At 34.4% G+C, this 12042-nt stretch overlaps 3 non-coding genes across 3 annotated transcripts; all 3 read right to left on the bottom strand.

The window, feature by feature from the left end:
* Positions 1–2830: 2830 nt before the first annotated feature.
* Positions 2831–6792, bottom strand: LOC116802836. The gene has a single exon (XR_004363174.1). It is a non-coding gene; the product is annotated as a large subunit ribosomal RNA (ribosomal RNA).
* Positions 6793–7186: 394 nt separating this feature from the next.
* Positions 7187–7365, bottom strand: LOC116802834. The gene has a single exon (XR_004363172.1). It is a non-coding gene; the product is annotated as a 5.8S ribosomal RNA (ribosomal RNA).
* Positions 7366–8052: 687 nt separating this feature from the next.
* LOC116802841 lies at positions 8053–10047 on the bottom strand. The gene has a single exon (XR_004363177.1). It is a non-coding gene; the product is annotated as a small subunit ribosomal RNA (ribosomal RNA).
* Positions 10048–12042: the final 1995 nt, after the last annotated feature.

Below are 12042 nucleotides of genomic sequence, written 5' to 3'. Positions count from 1 at the left end.
ATTAATCATTTTCGTATGTATATTATTTAATTTACTCATACAATTGCCAAAATCATATGAATACATAAGTTTTGAACAATATGAGAGGTCGGCAACCACTGCCTACCTATAGTAGTTTTTGAACCCTCTGTCGTAATTCCGGTCGTTTACACTACTATACCCTCTCACTTAAATGGCTTTTCTCTATAATACTAAGAGAATATGGGAATATCTCTGCATTTTTTCCCATATACATATAATAATTAACCATTTTCATATGTATATTATTTAATTTAATCATATAATTGCCAAAATCATATGAATACATAAGTTTTGAACAATATGAGAGGTCGGCAACCACTGCCTACCTATAGTAGTTTTTGAACCCTCTGTCGTAATTCCGGTCGTTTACACTACTATACCCTCTCACTATAATGGATTTTCTCTATAATACTAAGAGAATGTGGGAATATTTCAGCATTTTTTCCCTTATACATATAATAATTAATCATTTTCATATGTATATTATTTAATTTACTCATATAATTGCCAAATTCATATGAATACATAAGTTTTGAACAATATGAGAGGTCGGCAACCACTGCCTACCTATAGTAGTTTTTGAACCCTCTGTCGTAATTCCGGTCGTTTACACTACTATACCCTCTCACTATAATGGATTTTCTCTATAATACTAAGAGAATGTGGGAATATTTCAGCATTTTTTCCCTTATACATATAATAATTAATCATTTTCATATGTATATTATTTAATTTACTCATACAATTGCCAAAATCATATGAATACATAAGTTTTGAACAATATGAGAGGTCGGCAACCACTGCCTACCTATAGTAGTTTTTGAACCCTCTGTCGTAATTCCGGTCGTTTACACTACTATACCCTCTCACTTAAATGGCTTTTCTCTATAATACTAAGAGAATATGGGAATATCTTAGCATTTTTTCCCATATACATATAATAATTAACCATTTTCATATGTATATTTTTTAATTTACTCATATAATTGCCAAAATCATATAAATACATAAGTTTGAACAATATCAGAGGTCGGCAACGGTCTTTCCTCTATAATACTAAGATAATATGGGAATATTTCATCATTTTTTCCCTTATACATATAATAATTAATCATTTTCATATGTATATTATTTAATTTACTCGTATAATTGTCAAAATCCTATGAACACATAAGAGAATACAATATGAGAGGTCGGCGCAACCATAATATAGTAGTTGATGACGAGGTGTTTGGCAACTTGACACAATCCATTAAAGTCTTTATATTAATTATATGAAAGGGACAATATCATATGCGTCACTAAATTGATGACGAGGTGTTTGGCAACTTGATACAATTCTTTAAAGTCTTTATATCAAAAATTATATGATAGGGACAATATCATATGCGTCACTAAATTGATGACGAGGTGTTTGGCAACTTGACACAATTCATTAGAGTCTGTATATTAATTATATGATAGGGACAATATCATATGCGTCACTAAATTGATGACGAGGTGTTTGGCAACTTGATACAATTCTTTAAAGTCTTTATATCAAAAATTATATAATAAGGACAATATCATATGCGTCACTAAATTGATGACGAGGTGTTTGGCAACTTGACACAATCCATTAAAGTCTTTATATTAATTATATGATAGGGACAATATCATATGCGTCACTAAATTGATGACGAGGTGTTTGGCAACTTGATACAATTCTTTAAAGTCTATATATCAAAAATTATATGATAGGGACAATATCATATGCGTCACTAAATTGATGACGAGGTGTTTGGCAACTTGACACAATTCATTAAAGTCTGTATATTAATTATATGATAGGGACAATATCATATGCGTCACTAAATTGATGACGAGGTGTTTGGCAACTTGATACAATTCTTTAAAGTCTTTATATCAAAAATTATATGATAAGGACAATATCATATGCGTCACTAAATTGATGACGAGGTGTTTGGCAACTTGACACAATCCATTAAAGTCTTTATATTAATTATATGATAGGGACAATATCATATGCGTCACTAAATTGATGACGAGGTGTTTGGCAACTTGATACAATTCTTTAAAGTCTTTATATCAAAATTATATGATAAGGACAATATCATATGCGTCACTAAATTGATGACGAGGTGTTTGGCAACTTGACACAATTCATTAAAGTCTTTATATTAATTATATGATAGGGACAATATCATATGCGTCACTAAATTGATGACGAGGTGTTTGGCAACTTGACACAATCCATTAAAGTCTTTATATTAATTATATGATAGGGACAATATCATATGCGTCACTAAATTGATGACGAGGTGTTTGGCAACTTGATTCAATTCTTTAAAGTCTTTATATCAAAAATTATATGATAAGGACAATATCATATGCGTCACTAAATTGATGACGAGGTGTTTGGCAACTTGACACAATTCATTAAAGTCTGTATATTAATTATATGATAGGGACAATATCATATGCGTCACTAAATTGATGACGAGGTGTTTGGCAACTTGATACAATTCTTTAAAGTCTTTATATCAAAAATTATATGATAGGGACAATATCATATGCGTCACTAAATTGATGACGAGGTGTTTGGCAACTTGACACAATTCATTAAAGTCTTTATATTAATTATATGATAGGGACAATATCATATGCGTCACTAAATTGATGACGAGGTGTTTGGCAACTTGACACAATCCATTAAAGTCTTTATATTAATTATATGATAGGGACAATATCATATGCGTCACTAAATTGATGACGAGGTGTTTGGCTACAGGAAAAAATCATTTATTTATCGAATCATCAAGCAAAGGATAAGCTTCAGTGGATCGCAGTATGGCAGCTGCTCAACCACTTACAACACCTTGCCTGTTACAAAAGTCGTTTACAATTGATTCTAGGCTTTGTCATTGTATTAAATAATGCTTTTATATGTAACTAGCGCGGCATCAGGTGATCGAAGATCCTCCTAATTTACTATGTTACAAATTACATTGGCATCACATCCATTGTCGTTTATAAAATAAATTATAAACTTTAAATGGTTTAGAAGCCATACAATGCAAATTGCCCCTTATTTATCATTGCAGTCCAGCACGGATACGACCTTAGAGGCGTTCAGGCATAATCCAACGGACGTAGCGTCATACCACTGTTCGCTCGAACAAGTATTGTGCCATTGGTCCGTACCTGCGGTTCCTCTCGTACTACGCAGGAATGCTGTCGCAACAACGTTTTGTCATTAGTAGGGTAAAACTAACCTGTCTCACGACGGTCTAAACCCAGCTCACGTTCCCTTGCATGGGTGAACAATCCAACGCTTGGTGAATTTTGCTTCACAATGATAGGAAGAGCCGACATCGAAGGATCAAAAAGCGACGTCGCTATGAACGCTTGGCCGCCACAAGCCAGTTATCCCTATGGTAACTTTTCTGACACCTCTTGTTAAAAACTCTTTAAACCAAAAGGATCGATAGGCCGAGCTTTTGCTGTCCCTGTGTGTACTGAACACCGAGATCAAGTCAGCATTTGCCCTTTTGCTCTATGTGTGGTTTCTGTCCGCACTGAGCTGGCCTTGGGACACCTCCGTTATTATTTGAGAGATGTACCGCCCCAGTCAAACTCCCTACCTGGCAATGTCCTTGAATTGGATCATACCTGAGTAATTGGAGTTATACCAAATTTTCAAATCAAAAATACATAAATGCATCGTTTTATTAAAGAATTTGTTTGCGATTATATAACAAACTCGTGATACTTTGATCAAGAAGCTTGCATCAAAACCCAATACCATAAGATATAATAAATATATCCGTATAATGGCTAGGAAATGATACACGTTCCATTTAATCAAGTAAGTAAGGAAACAATAAGAGTAGTGGTATTTCATTGACGATACCAAACCGAGGTCTAATATCTCCCACTTATTCTACACCTCTTATGTCTCCTTACACTGCCAGATTAGAGTCAAGCTCAAAAGGGTCTTCTTTCCCCGCTAATTATTCCAAGCCCGTTCCCTTGGCTGTGGTTTCGCTAGATAGTAGATAGGGACAGTAGGAATCTCGTTAATCCATTCATGCGCGTCACTAATTAGATGACGAGGCATTTGGCTACCTTAAGAGAGTCATAGTTACTCCCGCCGTTGACCCGCGCTTACTTGAATTTCTTCACTTTGACATTCAGAGCACTGGGCAGAAATCACATTGTGTCAACACCCGCTAGGGCCATCACAATGCTTTGTTTTAATTAGACAGTCGGATTCCCCAAGTCCGTGCCAGTTCTGAATTGATTGTTAATTGATAATCGTTATAATTGATAAGAACTAATTGGTTTAACCCAAATAGTATTCTTAAAAATTTTAGCAAGAAAGTTCCACAATTGGCTACGTAACTAAACTATCCGGGGAACAAGTAACTAACATAAATGCTAGAAACTCTATTTACCCAGAACGAGCACATAAACCATGTTATTGTTTCCCAATCAAGCCCGACTATCTCAATCTTCAGAGCCAATCCTTATCCCGAAGTTACGGATCTAATTTGCCGACTTCCCTTACCTACATTATTCTATCGACTAGAGACTCTTCACCTTGGAGACCAGCTGCGGATATTGGTACGGCCTGTTGAGAAGTTTGCGTGTCCCCACCATAAATTTTCAAGGTCCGAGGAGAAAATATCGACACAACAGTATATGTCATGCTCTTCTAGCCCATCTACCATATCTCTCTGCGAAAGACTTCCATGGTAGTACGGCTATAAAACAGAAAAGAAAACTCTTCCGATATCTCTCGACGGCTTCTTTATGGTCGTTCCTGTTGCCAGGATGAGCACGAGGCCCATATTTAATAACAAACGGATACTCAACAGGTTACGGAATTGGAACCGTATTCCCTTTCGTTCAAAATTATTCAAGTGTATTATATTCGCTTTGTTTATATAGTTAGGCATTTTTGTTTTACTTGAAAATTTTCGGCTTTCGCCTTGAACTTAGGACCGACTAACTCGTGATCAACCACTGTTCACACGAAACCCTTCTCCACTTCAGTCCTCCAAGGTCTCATTCGATTATTTGCTACTACCACCAAGATCTGTACCAATGGCAGCTCCATGCAGGCTTACGCCAAACACTTCTACGCATACCATTGTACCTTCCTACTCACTAAAGTTTCAAAATTTATATCACAAGTAATATAAATCATCTACTTTAGCGGTAATGTATAGGTATACAACTTAAGCGCCATCCATTTTAAGGGCTAGTTGCTTCGGCAGGTGAGTTGTTACACACTCCTTAGCGGATTTCGACTTCCATGATCACCGTCCTGCTGTTTTAAGCAACCAACGCCTTTCATGGTATCTGCATGAGTTGTTAATTTGGGCACCGTAACATTACGTTTGGTTCATCCCACAGCGCCAGTTCTGCTTACCAAAAGTGGCCCACTGGGCACATTATATCATAACCTTGAACTTCATATCAAGAAAGTTAAGGTTCTTACCCATTTAAAGTTTGAGAATAGGTTAAGATCGTTTCGACCCTAAGGCCTCTAATCATTCGCTTTACCAGATAAGATTATTTTATATAATATTAAAATGCACCAGCTATCCTGAGGGAAACTTCGGAAGGAACCAGCTACTAGATGGTTCGATTGGTCTTTCGCCCCTATACTCAATTCTGACAATCGATTTGCACGTCAGAACTGTTTCGGTCTTCCATCAGGGTTTCCCCTGACTTCAACCTGATCAAGTATAGTTCACCATCTTTCGGGTCACAGCATATATGCTCAAGGTACGTTCCAGTTAGAGGCATAAATAATATAAATATACATTATACATAACTATATAGAACGCCCCGGGATTGTGTTAATTAGCTATAAATAGCTAAAAAACTAATCCCATTATTAGTCAAGTTAATTACGCTATTAGGTTTACATCCCAATAACTTGCACATATGTTAGACTCCTTGGTCCGTGTTTCAAGACGGGTCCCGAAGGTATCCTGAATCTTTCGCATTGTTAATCATACAAGAGCATATAATAAACACAAAAATCAATGATAATTATGCCATTATATAATTCCGAAAAATTAACGCTCTGTAATAATATAAATCTATCAGCACTTTATCAAATTAATAACATTTATTCTGTGTTAAAATGCAAGCAATTTAATTGGAATAAACTATAAGTTATATTTTATGATAAATTTGGGATATGCTAATAGATTACAATGTCCTTATATGGAAAAAATGCACATTATTCTTAATAATATTATTTAAATATTACAATTTTAATGATGAATTTTCCATAACGGATATTCAGGTTCATCGGGCTTAACCTCTAAGCAGTTTCACGTACTGTTTAACTCTCTATTCAGAGTTCTTTTCAACTTTCCCTCACGGTACTTGTTTACTATCGGTCTCATGGTTATATTTAGTTTTAGATGGAGTTTACCACCCACTTAGTGCTGCACTATCAAGCAACACGACTCTTTGGAAACATCATCTAGCAATCATTAACGTTATACGGGCCTGGCACCCTCTATGGGTAAATGGCCTCATTTAAGAAGGACTTAAATCATTAATTTCTCATACTAGAATATTGACGCTCCATACACTGCATCTCACATTTGCCATATAGACAAAGTGACTTAGTGCTGAACTGTTTTCTTTTCGCTCGCCGCTACTAAGAAAATCCTTGTTAGTTTCTTTTCCTCCCCTAATTAATATGCTTAAATTCAGGGGGTAGTCCCATATGAGTTGAGGTTGTATATATAACTATATTTTGCCATAAATTCTTTATATATAAATGATAAAACAATCAATTAAATTCGTTATAAATAGTTCCAATAGTTCTTGTAAGCAAAGTCATTTTTATCCATTTAACGAACCAACGAAGAATAATAACAAAACCAAGATTTTTCTTTTTCCGAATCATTAATAAGAGACAATTCTAGATGAAAAATATTTCAATTTTTTATGCTAGACATTTCTCAGTATTATTTGATTGAAAAAGAAAATATTTCTCTTCGTTTTTCACATTCAAATGTGAGATAATGTTTTTCATTTCTTTTTTAATATTATGAATAAAATCATTATTTAATCCAATAATATACCATATGCTTATAAAAAATTTATAAACAACTTAATTAGCATAGTCTTACAACCCTCAACCATATGTAGTCCAAGCAGCACTATAAAATTAATTAAAGTACATAACAGCATGGACTGCGATATGCGTTCAAAATGTCGATGTTCATGTGTCCTGCAGTTCACACGATGACGCACAGTTTGCTGCGTTCTTCATCGACCCATGAGCCGAGTGATCCACCGCTTAGAGTTTTATAATTCAATTTTATATAATGTCAATATTGTTTTTATTGAAAGAAATTAAAAATACACCATTTTACTGGCATATATCAATTCCTTCAATAAATTTATTTTTATACCTAAAATAAATGTTGCGAAATGTCTTAGTTTCATATAAGCATTATGTATCATAATAATCTGGTTATGGTTTGCTATTTTGGGTGACACATACTGCAAAATTTATATAAAACATTAACCTGATGGATGACAGGTACAAACATTGTATATTTTAGGTTGTTGCATTAGCCAACGTATGCTCATAACATAGATGAACAATACATATTCGCAACGCGTGTATATTATGGTCCATATACACACACACTTATTTTGATTACCACACATTCAAAATTATTTTTATTTTAATTCGACTTCTACTTTCGAATTTAGTTTAGTTTCTTCGATTTCCATTTTCGAGAATTTGTTTTTATAGGAAACGCCGTTGTTGTAGTAAGTACTGCCACAAATACGCACAGCAACATTAATAATGTTAAAGTCTTTTTATGAGGTTGCCAAGCCCCACATATAAAATAAAAGCCATCTTCATTTTATTTTGACTTTAACTTTTGATTCCGTGGAATCATTTTGTAATATTTTTATTTTGGTAAATTGTATTTATTTGTATTATAACAAATATTTATTAACGATAAGGATATTATACAATAATGATCCTTCCGCAGGTTCACCTACGGAAACCTTGTTACGACTTTTACTTCCTCTAAATAATCAAGTTCGGTCAACTTTTGCGAAACAACCGTAACACGCAAGGCGTCACAGTGATCACGTCCGGAGACCTCACTAAATAATTCAATCGGTAGTAGCGACGGGCGGTGTGTACAAAGGGCAGGGACGTAATCAATGCGAGTTAATGACTCACACTTACTGGGAATTCCAAGTTCATGTGAACAGTTTCAGTTCACAATCCCAAGCATGAAAGTGGTTCAGCGGTTTACCCGGACCTCTCGGTCTAGGAAATACACGTTGATACTTTCATTGTAGCGCGCGTGCAGCCCAGGACATCTAAGGGCATCACAGACCTGTTATTGCTCAATCTCATTATTGCTAGACGCAATTTGTCCATTTAAGAAGCTAGTGTCCTTATAATGGGACAAACCAACAGGTACGGCTCCACTTACATAAACACATTCAAACACAATAAACATTTTACTGCCACCATGAATGAAGGCTACATAAGCTTCAGCACCATAATCCTGAAGATATCTATTTAATATATTTGAGTCTCGTTCGTTATCGGAATTAACCAGACAAATCACTCCACGAACTAAGAACGGCCATGCACCACCACCCATAGATTCGAGAAAGAGCTATCAATCTGTCTTACACACTTATGTTCGGACCTGGTAAGTTTTCCCGTGTTGAGTCAAATTAAGCCGCAGGCTCCACTCCTGGTGGTGCCCTTCCGTCAATTCCTTTAAGTTTCAGCTTTGCAACCATACTTCCCCCGGAGCCCAAAAGCTTTGGTTTCCCGGGAAGCGACTGAGAGAGCCATAAAAGTAGCTACACCCAATTGCTAGCTGGCATCGTTTATGGTTAGAACTAGGGCGGTATCTGATCGCCTTCGAACCTCTAACTTTCGTTCTTGATTAATGAAAACATCTTTGGCAAATGCTTTCGCTTAAGTTAGTCTTACGACGGTCCAAGAATTTCACCTCTCGCGTCGTAATACTAATGCCCCCAAACTGCTTCTATTAATCATTACCTCTTGATCTGAAAACCAATGAAAGCAGAACAGAGGTCTTATTTCATTATCCCATGCACAGAATATTCAGGCATTTGAAGCCTGCTTTAAGCACTCTAATTTGTTCAAAGTAATAGTACCGGCCCACAATAACACTCGTTTAAGAGCACTAGTGCAGGTTTTTAAATAGGAGGAACATATGAAAAAATACAAGTATTTAATCACATATAAGAACTCCACCGGTAATACGCTTACATACATAAAGGTATAGTACTAACCACAATTGTAAGTTGTACTACCCGTATGAAGCACAAGTTCAACTACGAACGTTTTAACCGCAACAACTTTAATATACGCTATTGGAGCTGGAATTACCGCGGCTGCTGGCACCAGACTTGCCCTCCAATTGGTCCTTGTTAAAGGATTTAAAGTGTACTCATTCCAATTACAGGGCCTCGGATATGAGTCCTGTATTGTTATTTTTCGTCACTACCTCCCCGAGCTGGGAGTGGGTAATTTACGCGCCTGCTGCCTTCCTTAGATGTGGTAGCCGTTTCTCAGGCTCCCTCTCCGGAATCGAACCCTGATTCCCCGTTACCCGTTGCAACCATGGTAGTCCTAGATACTACCATCAAAAGTTGATAGGGCAGACATTTGAAAGATCTGTCGTCGGTACAAGACCATACGATCTGCATGTTATCTAGAGTTCAACCAATATAACGATCTTGCGATCGCTTGGTTTTAGCCTAATAAAAGCACATGTCCCATAAGGTTCATGTTTTAATTGCATGTATTAGCTCTAGAATTACCACAGTTATCCAAGTAACTGTTAACGATCTAAGGAACCATAACTGATATAATGAGCCTTTTGCGGTTTCACTTTTAATTCGTGTGTACTTAGACATGCATGGCTTAATCTTTGAGACAAGCATATAACTACTGGCAGGATCAACCAGAATAATGTTTTTCCTTCATATTCCATTCATATTTTTTGAATCGAAATAAGCAATATAATAGATATATAGATTTTTCACTTTATATAATTCCATGATTTTTATTATATTGAATAAAATTCAATATTTCGCCTTTGGGTAAAATTTTAAATATATAAATATAAGTAAAAAATCTATTCGATTACGGCCATTTTTATATAGCATTCGTAATCCATATTTTCATTTTTAATTTATACTTGTTTTACCAATATAACAAGAATTTCATATAATTATTGTAATATATATGTTTCTATAATTTTATCTTTTTATATATACATATTTCATTATAAAATATCATTTTATTTCCAACATACATAATTATTGTATCCACACATGTACAATTTTTGTTTAACCAATATAAATATTAAGTTAAATCATTTGCATTTTGAAGATAAATTTAAAATTTATCTCTTTTCATATATCTCTCTGGTAATATATAACATAAAACCAAGCGCATATGATAATATTTCCACATTTAATATATAATTTTATATTTCTTTCATAAGAATCCATATTTGTATTATACCGTAACGATATAATAATCCAACTATACGGCAGGTAATAAATTAATATTTGCCTGCCTCCAAAAATTAACGATAATATATGGAAACGATTTGTTATTCTATATATAATAGAAACTTGACTTTTGTTTCAACGATATTATCTAAAAAGCGTATATTCCTATTATCGCGGAGCCAAGTCCCGTGTTCTATAGAACTGAGAAACAAATTTGTACGGATAATAATATACTTTATTTTATGTAACCAATATAAACATAATCCGAAATAAATATTTCGAATAATGCGGGAGGTCGGCAACCACTGCCTACCTATAGTAGTTTTTGAACCCGCTGTCCTCAAAGCGGGTATTTTCAATTCCGTTTGCCACCCAACATACGGTCTATTCTCTTATATATTAAGAGATTATAGGAACATTTCATTTTTTTTCCATTATTCATATATAATATGATTATTTTTTTTTTATACATATAATAAATATTAATTTTTATATGTTTATTATTTAATTTACTCATATAATTGCCAAATTCATATGAATACATAAGTTTTGAACAATATGAGAGGTCGGCAACCACTGCCTACCTATAGTAGTTTTTGAACCCTCTGTCGTAATTCCGGTCGTTTACACTACTATACCCTCTCACTATAATGGCTTTTCTCTATAATACTAAGAGAATATGGGAATATCTCAGCATTTTTTCCCATATACATATAATAATTAACCATTTTCATATGTATATTATTTAATTTAATCATATAATTGCCAAAATCATATGAATACATAAGTTTTGAACAATATGAGAGGTCGGCAACCACTGCCTACCTATAGTAGTTTTTGAACCCTCTGTCGTAATTCCGGTCGTTTACACTACTATACCCTCTCACTATAATGGATTTTCTCTATAATACTAAGAGAATGTGGGAATATTTCAGCATTTTTTCCCTTATACATATAATAATTAATCATTTTCATATGTATATTATTTAATTTACTCATACAATTGCCAAAATCATATGAATACATAAGTTTGAACAATATGAGAGGTCGGCAACCACTGCCTACCTATAGTAGTTTTTGAACCCTCTGTCGTAATTCCGGTCGTTTACACTACTATACCCTCTCACTTAAATGGCTTTTCTCTATAATACTAAGAGAATATGGGAATATCTCAGCATTTTTCCCATATACATATAATAATTAACCATTTTCATATGTATATTATTTAATTTAATCATATAATTGCCAAAATCATATGAATACATAAGTTTTGAACAATATGAGAGTCGGCAACCACTGCCTACCTATAGTATTTTTGAACCCTCTGTCGTAATTCCGGTCGTTTACACTACTATACCTCTCACTATAATGGATTTCTCTATAATACTAAGAGAATGTGGGATATTTCAGCATTTTTTCCCTTATACATATAATAATTAATCATTT

The sequence above is a fragment of the Drosophila sechellia genome, unplaced genomic scaffold (assembly GCF_004382195.2).
Source record: "Drosophila sechellia strain sech25 unplaced genomic scaffold, ASM438219v1 U_232, whole genome shotgun sequence".
NCBI lineage: Eukaryota > Metazoa > Arthropoda > Insecta > Diptera > Drosophilidae > Drosophila > Drosophila sechellia.
This window is presented reverse-complemented; position numbering and strand designations above follow the sequence as displayed.